Source organism: Benincasa hispida, chromosome 5 (genome assembly GCF_027475165.1).
Source record: "Benincasa hispida cultivar pf3 chromosome 5, pf3_genome.v1.1, whole genome shotgun sequence".
Lineage (NCBI taxonomy): Eukaryota > Viridiplantae > Streptophyta > Magnoliopsida > Cucurbitales > Cucurbitaceae > Benincasa > Benincasa hispida.
In genome coordinates, this window is record NC_143482.1 from 47,197,587 (window position 1) to 47,209,493 (window position 11,907).

Consider the following 11,907-nt stretch of genomic DNA (forward strand, 5'->3'; position numbering starts at 1 on the left):
TAATAAAAGGAATTTTAAATGTCAAATTGAAGAGAAAAGAAGAGTTTCAAAGACTAAATACCGAATAAAATCAAATTGGAGCTTTTTACACATGCATAAAAGTCAATTTGATTGGCTAGAAAAAAACTCCTTAAATGAGAAAATTTTAAAATAAAGTTAAAATAATTTCACTGCTAAAATGAGTCTATATTTTCTAATATTGCCGACTACGACATTAAATATAAAACGTAATATTCAAAACAAAAAGCAAAAGCAAATGGATAACTTTTAATTTATATAATAATAATAAAATTCTCAAGCATTCTGTCAAACAAACGTGACTAACTCCAATAAAAAGTTCATTTATATTATTATTAAAATTTGTTTTTGCCTTATTTTATTTTCAAATCATCGACATATTTTATTAATTATTTTATTGGATCACAGGTTTAAGAAAATAGTAGGTTGGCTTAAAATTTAATGTTTATATTTTATTATTATTATTTTGTATATAAAGATAGAAATAAAAACAAATTCTCAAAAATTATGTTTAGTTCGTGTTTTGTGAAATAGAAAGTACAAGAAAAACGATGAAAACATGTTTGGTGTACTTACGATCTTCAAAAACAATTTTAAAATGGTATGTTTTAAAAAAGAACAAATTAGTTATTACTTCATTTTCAAAGTTTGCTTTCGAGAAATATGAAAATAAGAGATACACTTGACAAACACGTTTTCTTGAATATAATAAAATAACAAATCTATTTTTTCTTCGATCTACTAGGTAGATCTTTTGTCATGAAAATATTTTATTATACAAACTACAAAATAACAAAGATCGAAAAACCAAAATTACTTAATTTATGTATAGATATATGGCGACATATAAACATGAATCTTAAAAATTTTCCATATCTTTATTTCCGATAGAAGTTTTTTCTCTTATTGGAAATATCTTTTTCTCAATCGCGAAAGGATTCCTTCCAAATTCTATAATAAAAATGGTTATATTAAAGTAGTTTTTTTATACTAAAAAAAATGTACTTCACCAAGCATATATTAAACTTTATTGTATTTTCAATTTCATTAACAATCTTCAAATTTTTTAAGTTGGAAACTAAGATTTTTTTTTTTTTTTTTTTTTTGCATATTGAAAAACGATTTTTTTGATCACAAATCAAATCCGAAATCTTATACATTTTGTTATATTTGAAAATGTATGGATATGTACATGATATTTATATAAATCCATCCTCAATAATTCAATACAAACTATATTTGACAACAATATCTAACTTATTTTTGCTAAAAAATTGAAGTTTGGCTTGTCCATTGTTCTTTGCTTTGTTTGAACCTTTGAAAAGTTGGTACATTATTTTAAAATAAAATAAATATTACCTACTATAATTTAAAAATTGACTTTGGATATATTTTGTAAATGAATTTCTGAAAAAGGTATATATCTTTTAAGTCTCTAAAATCTAGAATATCTTTTTTTTCTTCAACCATACAACTCTATGGTTAAAGAGAAGAAAAGACTTTTTTAAGAGAGAGAAGAGTGCTAGAGAGAGAGTCTTCTATTTAGAGGATTTTGTCATTCATGTATTAACTATTCATTAAAGAGAGAAATAAAGTTTATTTTGTTTAAGGAAAAAAAAAAAAAAAAAAAAAAAGAGAGAGTGTGGAGTGTGGTAGAGAGAGAGCGTTACCCAACATAATTTTTTAACAATGATTAAGTGACTTAATCTTCACATACTTGTAAGCTTGAGCTAGATTTTTTTAAATTAAACTAAATTACAATTATAATCTATATAACTTGTTTTGATAACCATTTAAGTCTCATTTGATAACTATTTAATTTTTAATTTTTTAAATATTTTTCAGTTCTTTAAAAACAAAAGGCATACACGTTGGTTTTTGGTTTTTTGTCTTTTTTTTTTTAAAAAAAAATATATTTGGTAATTATGTTTTGTTTTTTGTTTTTTTGTTTTTTTTTATAATTAAGCCTATAAAAATCATTCCATCTATTGATTTTTATGTTTTGTTGACTACATTCTAGGAATGTTTTTAAAATCAAAACCAAAATTTGAGAACTAAGACTTGTTTATTAACCATTTTGTTTTTGTATTTTTTTTAATTAAGCTTATAAACACATTTTCTACTTCTAAATATATTGCTTTGATATTTACTTTTTACCCACATTTTCAAAAAAAAACAAGTTAAAAGTCGAAAACTAAAAAAATTAGTTTTTAAAAACTTGTTTTTATTTTTGGAATATGGCTAAGAATGCAACTCTTCTACTTAAGATTGATACATATCATCGAAAGAAAATGAAAGCAAATAAGCTTAATTTTCAAAAATCAAAATAAAAAAAAATGAAATAGTTATCAAATGGAGCCTAAAAAATAGTTTTTAAAACCATGTTTTTGTTTTTAGAAATTAGCTAAGAAATCAAATGCTTACATAGGAAGTATGAAAATCACAAGTAAGAAATTGTAAGAAAACAAACACAAAATTAAAAAACCAAATGGTTACCAAACATGATATTTATTAATTATTTTTTTTTTCTTTTCTCAGTATAACAACTGGTGGGGGATTGGACCTCTGATCTACCAATACCACTTAACCAAGCCCACTTTGGCAACTAATTAGATTTATAAAATTGTTAAAAGGTTAATAAATTTTCAATATATATGTTGTGTGTTTGTATATAGTGTATATATATATATTTTCAACATTTAGAAAAAAACATATAATGCAGGTACTATAAAATTAAAATTTTATGTCTAGTAGGGTTCTTGACTTATTAGTTTTGACTACTAAAAGAAAGTAATGGTTATTAGACACCAAATTGAAATGTGAAGGATATATATTACACATAAAATAAAAAAGTTGAGCAGCCAATTGGATAGCACATATTTTGATTAAGGTTAAAAGATATATTAAACTTTTTAATCGTTTGAAATTAATTGAACAGGAAGGACAATTGGAAACAAGATTTATATTGATCATTGACGATATTAAAGAACAACATCCTCACAGGATTGATTAAAGGCATTTCTCCACACATCTCGAATATGTATAATGAGATTGCTCAAGAAATTGGTTTATCATATGCATGCGTAAAAAACCACCATTCCAAATTTTGGATGGACGATGTATCGTCCTCTTCGAATAGATTAAACTATTCATCATAAAGTGTTAGAAGGTTATTTATCTTTTAAATCATTTATCTTCTTCTCGATTTTTGGGGCATTGATGGCCTTAAGATACAAAATACATATATAACCAAAGTATTCTAATAATGACTAAATAATAGTCGTATATGAATTAACTATAGACACACTATTTTTCAACTTTTCATACTATTTCAATCCTGTACTTTAATTTTGTCCGATTTATGTTTTGAATTTTTCTTTATACATAGAAGGACAAGCTATAATTCAAATGGTTTAGAAACCTAACTTACAATTTAACCTAATATATTTTCCAATACTATTTATATATGTGAAAATTGAAAATTTCCTAAAAGCACTTGTACTTCTTGAATTGTCAAACTCTCCCATAAATGGGTTAAAAAAAAAGTCTTGGTGTTTGGTGACCCATAACCTTCACTTTTATCCCCGACCACTCCCACATAGCCACACACCACTTTTATCTATCTATCTTTTCTCAAAGCGCCGGTTCACTTCTTCCAACAAAAGAAACCCTAATCTCAAACGTCAACGCCCCCACGCGCCGCCGCAAAATTGCCACGTCACCATCATCTCCGGTTAACCTTACAAACCTTCCTTCCTTATGATTAGAAGCTTGGAGTTTTAAATTATTTTGAAAGCCACGTGTCGTTTTGTAATCTGTGTATCCAATGAGGGATACCCACGTGGCTGGTTGTACCGGCGGTGCGTCAGCATGACTTGGGAAGTTCGTGGGGAGGTTCAATGGTACGGGACAAAGATGTTACAATGATTGAAGATAATTGGGCCTAATATCTGACACCTGGCTTCTTTCGTGAGTCCCACTTTTTATCTTCTTTTTTTCGTTTTCCATCTTTTTAATAATTGAATTTTTTTTCTTGTTTAAATCATATTTTATCACTTTTAATTTCGTTCTATTTTATCCTTAAATTTTAAAAAATGGCTCATTTTAGTCTCTCTAAATTTTAAAAGTATTTATTTCGACATCTACTATTCAAATTATGTTAAATTTTCAATAGAAATTTGAAGAAATTTTATTTTTAGATGACTAGGCTCGAGATGTATCCAGTAAAATGTTAACAACCAACACGTTAAAATACTGAACGATCAAAATTTTAAACTAAAAATTTCTTTTAAATTCTCCCGCTTTGCCACCTTATTCAAAATTGAACCTTTACATTTTTATAGCATATAAGTTAATTTATTTAGTATCCTAGTCGTCCAAAATTACAAGTTACTTCACCATTTTCTTAAAAAGTTAACAAAATCTTAATATATTAGGGACCAAAATAAGCAATTTTTTAAAAGTTCTGAGATTAAAACGAATGTTTTTAAAAGTTTAGGTACCAAAATAAAATAATATTCAAAATTTAGAGACTAAAGCAGATATTTTCAAAAGTTTGAGGACCAAAATAAAATATTATTCAAAGTTCAAGGACTTGAACAAGATTTAAACTTTTTTTTTTCAATTCATTTTAGAATAGTTTAGTTTGATAATGATTTTATTTCTTATTTTTTAAACTTAAATTTGTAGTTATTACTCCATTTTATAAGCTAAATTATAAACATAAGTTTTGATGTTTGTGTGTTTATTTAGTTTTTAAATTTTTAATTCTGTGTTTGATATGTTTTTAAATTTTGATATTTTCTACGTGTAAAATGGAAAGTTTAGAATTCTAAATTTTAATTTATTTTTAGTATATCAGTTCATTTTTTACAACTTTAAAATATTATAAAAAATTTATTTGAAACAAAATGGAAAGTACTAAACAGACACCAATATCAAAATTTAGAAACTAAAATTTTAATCTAAAACATTTTTTATTATCTAGTATTTAAAAAATAATTTCAGAACTAAACCAATTTTTGTTTTTAGAAAAATAGTTTTTAGAGACTTTTTTTTTTCTTAATAAAATGTTTTATTAAAGAAGTTAAAAATAAACCAAAATAATTTTAAAAAATAAAAAACAAAACCAAAGAAGAGGATAGTGAATAAGCATTTATTAATTTTTTGACATTTGGAGGCTCTATCTTTCTTCTCACATTTTGTTGAATTAGATGAATAGATATATTTATAAAATAATAAAAATTAATGCTATAATTTATCAGTATATAGGTTAACTAGAGTCTGCTTTCATTTATTAAATTATGGGTTTAGTATCTGAATTTTGCTCTTTGTATTGGTTTGATTTCTAAATTGTTAAAAGTGGTAGATTTTCAAAACTTTCAATTTGAGTCTCTAAAAAATTTAAAGACCGTTTAATAGCATTTTTGTTTTTCATTTTAAAAAAACACTCGTTTAATAACTTATTCCATTTTTTGTTTTCAAAATTTATCAAACGTTTTTAAAATTGAGACTGAATTTTCTTCCATTTGAGAAGTTCCTTAACATGATATTTGATTTGCTTTGTTCGGTCAAGAGGTGCAAGTGGTTTGATTAGCTTTGAGAGACTATCATTTCAACACCAAAGTAAACAACTTTTTTTTTTTTTTTTTAATTTTATATTTATATATTATTTTAATTTTAGTTTTGCAATATATAATTTCTTTTAAATGCAATTAGTCTCACTTAGATATTTTACAATAATAATATTTCCAAAAGCAATAGAATTGAGCTGAATCTAAGGCATTATAATCATTTAAATCGAATAAATCGAGTGACAAATAATGCTATCGGTCAACTTTGGACAACATTTGAACAACAGAAACAATTTTATTAGTGTTGTTAATTTTGCATCAAAACTTATTTATATTAAATAATATAAATTATTTATAATTTTATTATATATATCTTAATGGATTTATATATACTTTATATCTTATAACTATATTATATTTAAAATATAAAACAAGAAAAAAGTTAAAAGAAAAAAAGATACCAGTAAAAAAACGAGAAACAAGCAAAACAGTTGTTAAGCACATTTTTGTCATTCAAAAACCAAGAAACAAGAACAATTACAAAATATACTTTTGTTTTTTGTTCTTAAAAAATATGAAACATAAAACACGAAATAGAAACATTATGAAACCAAGTCTTAATTATTAAAAATTAATTAATTAATTAGATACAAATTTAAAATTTTGTTAATTGCATCCCTAAACTAATATAGAGTTGTTCCTTTTTTTTTCCCAGATTACATATACACAAATTATGTGTTCAAACTTCAAACTAGATTTTATATGTTTTAATAAAAATGACCAATAGGTTTTTTTTTTCCATTTTTCAAAACTTGTGTCTAATGAAATATTACATTTTTTTCAATCGATATTCTAAATCTTACCATATATACACAGGATAATTGTTTTAAATGGTAAAACTGTTAAAAATATTTTCAAAGTATAGCAAAATGATATCATTTATTAGTGATAAATTGCGATAGACATCTATCAATGAACGATAGACCAATATACACGGATAGATAATTACATTTTACTATATTTATAAATAATTTAGTTCATTTTTTTATTTAAAAATAATCTATATATATATACATGATAATATTTGAACGAAAATAATCATATTATTGTTAAAGAAAATACGTTATATTTGAAAATATTATTAAAAAACTAACTTATGATACAAGTAACTCGATTCTACTATAAAATATGATGGCATAGCATACTTGGCAAAAAGAAAAAACCCAATAAAAGTATATACAAAAATTGTATATGTTTACATATGTACATTTTTTAGGAAAAAATAAATAAAATTGAGCAATATTTAACAGCTTTTTGGTTGTTTTTTGAGAGAGATAGAGAGATAGGGGTATTATTAATAATTTTTCGTACTTGTGTGTTGAATTGAATTGCTGCCTAAGTTCCGTAACAAAATTAGGTGATGTAAGCAAGACATGCCCAAATTGTCACACATGTCACATGCATTAAATAAAAAGATTATATATTTAAGTTAAAATGAGGTACAGCTGGTGTATGAAAAAAAGTGTTAATTTGGCATATTTTAAATAAAATTCATGAAGTTTGTAGAACGTGCTTGATGAAATTAGTTTAACCCTTGTTACCAAAATTTTAATTCCAAGCACTAGTTTTTCATAGGACAAAAATTACCCTAAACTTGCCAATATGGCATCACATTGATGATTTTATTTAAGTAGTTGTGAGATTGAGAGATTAATTAAATCTGTTTCGATTACTTATCGAATTAAATTTTAAATTTAGATAAGTTTTGCAATTTTTTTATTGATGTCAAAATTGGAATAACTGGAACACACCTAATTTTCAGGTGATACCAACAGTGAATTTATTTAAAAGGGAAAAGAATGTAGCCTGTAAAAGAGAAAACATGCACTGGTGTGATACTTTCCACGCATGCTCTGATACTTAAGTCAGAGGATAAAAAAATTGTAGAAGTTTGGGAGTTTGAAAGTAAGATTTAAAGCATCTCATGTGGAACTATAATGATATATTTATAAAAGAGATTGACTTAAGACTTTTCCTTGTTCCGTTTCGAAATTTGGTTATCTAATAGCCTGATCAGATCCTATGTTGAGTTCTTGGGCTCGAGGGTGTGCTATGCTAGGTACGTCCTATACGAAAATTGGGCTCCTTGGCATCTGAAGACGATTCAGGAGGGAAGTTAGGTCAAAGGCCCAATTCAGGCCCACTGGCCCAACTAGGCTCCTCAACCTTGACTCCAAGGTCGAGGCTGGTGGAGAGTTAGGCTCAAAGATCCAACTCCTTTCCCTTGATTCGTCATGATTTCGTGTCTTGATCTCTATTCTTTCTTTCTTTCTTATTGTTTAGATTTATCCTCCAGATCTAAAATCACCCATAACATTTACTATATTCAATTCTAACAAAATGAAAACACTAATTTTAACCTAAAAGAACAAACCATCGGTAAAAACTTCCTAAAGACACTAATTTTAAATGAAAATAAAAAGTTTGACCTAAAAACTAGATCAAAAGCTAAAATTCATCCTTGTATAAAATTTTCAAATTTTATAAATTTGAATAAGAATTCAAAATGATATTGCTTTAGTTGAAGTTATATCATATTTGTATATTTAGCACATGTTTATAATTCACTGAATATGTAAAAAAAAAAAATTAATATTCTTCCAATAAAACAAACTACTACTAAAAGATAAAAATCACGAAACTTATTCAAGTTTAAAGTAAACATATTCAAGCTTAAAGTAAACATTACTATGTTATTTAAATATGGGTCCAATATGATAATATTAAAATTTAGGATAAAAGTTGATTTATATGATCAAATTTATAGATGTTTTCATCTTAGTGAATAATTTCAAATCAATGACATTCTACTGACTATTTTCTTTTTCAAAATACTAATTGTCTCCTTTCTTATAATTATTGGAATGACTTTTTTTTACAATATATTTATGGGATGACTTAATTACCCAAGTATGATTAATATGAGAATATGTTAGGGAATCAAAATTTGCCACATCAATACCTTCCTAGGTTAAAAAAATAGATAAAATAATAGGTATGTTAGGCATCTTTATTACAAAAATTTAATTCATCTTTCTCAAATGAATGAAATGGTCTAAAGAAGCTTAAAGTAGAAGACTACAACTTTTTTGATTTATTTGAGTGTCGTATACGTTTACGCTACATTTTTAATTAGTAAAAAAAATAGATACTTTACCTTTATGAACCTATCTTCTATAGGAAGTTATCTCTTATCACATAAAAAGAAATAATAAGTAATTCGATCATATATAAACTCATATGTAATCTTATAAATTTAAAATCAAGTTATATAAATTACATAAGATAAATGAATTTAAGTGTTCATTTTTAAAGATAATTAATGAATTTGAGAATTGGGTATCTCATTTAAATAAATATAAATATTTTGAAGCAATTGAAATATGATTAAGAAAAAATTGTATAGCTGACGTGTCAGTTGAGAATTGGTGGATAATTAAGAAGCCTAAATTAGAAGAACTAGTCTTCATTGTACAAAGTCCTTAAAGATGGGTAATATAGACTCATTCCCCCTCCTATTCTTTATGGGACACGTGGCATAATCATATTGAGATTTTTGTATTCAAGCTAAAAAAAAGTTCGATATGCAATTTAAGATTGTTTGAAATTTCTCTTTTTCATATTGGGTTTGAATGAATCAACAAAACACCAATTAGGTAATCATTTTTATGGATCTTTCCTTTTTTTTTTCCAAGTAATGAATCAAACATATAAGAAATTAATATTCAAACTTACAATAATTTTTAGAATAATTATATTAAATGACAAAATTTCTGAAAATATTTTTAAATATAGCAAAATGACATTATTGTCTATGAGTGATAGACAATGATAGACATTTATTGTAGACAATGACAATTTGCAATAATGTCATTGTAATAGACAATAATGTAATAGACAATAAATGTCTATCATTGTCTATTATTGATAGACAATGAAAATTTGCAATATTTGTAAATAAGTTGACTCATTTTTTCATATTTAAAATTAACCCTAATTTTATTTAATTAAGGCATATTCTGTATGATCTTAAAATAATTATAATCACTTTTGTTAGGTTTAAAATAATCAATTTTCTTCTCGATTTTATACTTTTAACCTGATCTTTCTACGACCATAGTTGATTCTTGAACTTACCAATTTCTTAACCGATTAAATTAGATCAATGACTAGGACACATCAAAGAAGCATTTGAACTTAAAATAGGTGTACTTTTTTTTTTTTTTTTTTTGATAAACCAAAGTTGAGTTGTATTGGTGTGGAATTCTTTTAGTCTTTGTTGGATAATGGATATGTTTATTTGAAAAATTAAGATGGTTTACTAACCATATCTTTGTTTAGTTTTTAAAAATACCTTTTAGAATCTTAAGTAAACTATACTCTTCTGAAAAATCTTTAAAAAGATAACGATTGTTTAAATAATAGATTCTAGATCAAAAAGCATCATTCAAAATCAATTTAAAAAAACTAAAAGTAATTTTCTTACCAATAAAGAGCCTTTAAAGTAATATATTTAGGATTGTAGTTCAAAATAAGCATACGCCAATAGTTAGGTAAAAAGAAGATATTTTTAGTAGAATGAAAATTATCTAATCGTCCTTTATTATTTAAATTAAATTATCTTTGATGTACATCTTAAGTGCGAAATCATAGGCTAATTTTTTAGGGGTAATTTTTTTAAAAAATAAATCTTTAAGGTCTTCATTTATTTATTTATTTATTTGGTTTTTAAAAAATATTTACTTTAAGGGTGTTTAAAATTAAAAAAAAAAAAATTCAAAGTGAACCCAACTTAACTAATATATGAATCTATATGTGATTCCCCTACTTTCTCTTGCACTAAAAAAATTCAAACAAAAAATTCAAAACTAAAAAAGAGTAGTTTTATTTTTAGAATTTAACCATGAATTCAAATGTTTATCTTATTAGAATGAAAATCAAGGTAAAAATTGGTGAGAAAATGAGCACAATTCAAAAACCAAAATCAAATAGACAGATTCTAAGGCCCTATTAGTAACCCATTAGATTTTTTTTTTCTTTTTAGAAAATAGTTTTTGAAAAGTAGTTTTTGTTTCTAAAATTTTTGTAAGACATCAAATTTTTACTTAAAGACATATGAAAATCATTATAAGAAATTAAGAAGAACAAATACAATTTTTAGTAACCAAAAATCCAACGGACTTGGTTTTTAAAACGTTCATACAAAAGTAGATACAAAATAAAGAAACATATAGGTGAAAATAATGTTCATTACTTTACGGGATGTTTTGGCTCATTGAGTGGAGTTAATAAGTATGAGGTTAATATATAGGAGTTAGTAAGTTTGTATTCGAGGTGTAAAGTCGTAAGATTGAGTTTCTCAATAATTGTGTAAAGTAGATTAAGAAAATAAGACAAAATTACTTCACAAATTTGAAAAATAGAGATGGAAGAGAAAATGAAGTTATTTGGCAAATATGAAAAATATATAAAAAAAAAATAGAAAGATTGAGTTACTCGATAAATGTGCAAGTTCGAAAATGTTTATTATTGAAGTTGAGTTGTTTAAACCAACTTAATAAGTTGAGGGACTAAACGACCGTTATATTTTCAAAAATCAAATTGTTATCGGAATAGATAATATGATGATGTTTTTTATTAAAAGAAAAAACTAATATAAGGATGATGAAAATTAGGAGTAATATCCAAAGAATTAATCAATTGAGATCTCAACAAGTGGCAGAGCTGATTATACAATATTATACTTTATATTACTAAATCTAAACAAACATATAATTATCAAACAAGAGTCAAAAAGTGATACGATCATATTAATAATATTATGCAAAATAACACTCTGTTTTACTAATTTGTAAACACGTCTCCAAATAAAACTAAACAAAACCAAACTTGTCAATTAATATTAATTTATTACATTTTTGAAGATTTGGTCTTTTAATTTACATTTTTTAAATAAAAAAGTGAGAGAGAATAATAGTTGGGAAAATGGGGAGCAAAGAAAATGAATCATCATTGTTTGTGTATTATTTTAATTTAATTGAAACCCCAAGAAAATACGACAAGTTTGCCTTTTGTTGTGTGTGTTAAAAGCAAGAAATTCTTAATTATTATGTAACTATTCTTTGTTTAATTAGAATTTATATTGGTGACAAGTGTGCATGTCATATAGTTTTATACATTAATTTAAATTCAAGGGTGGGTTGAGTGGAGATGTGGGATGTAACATAAATACATATTTAGATTATTATATGATATA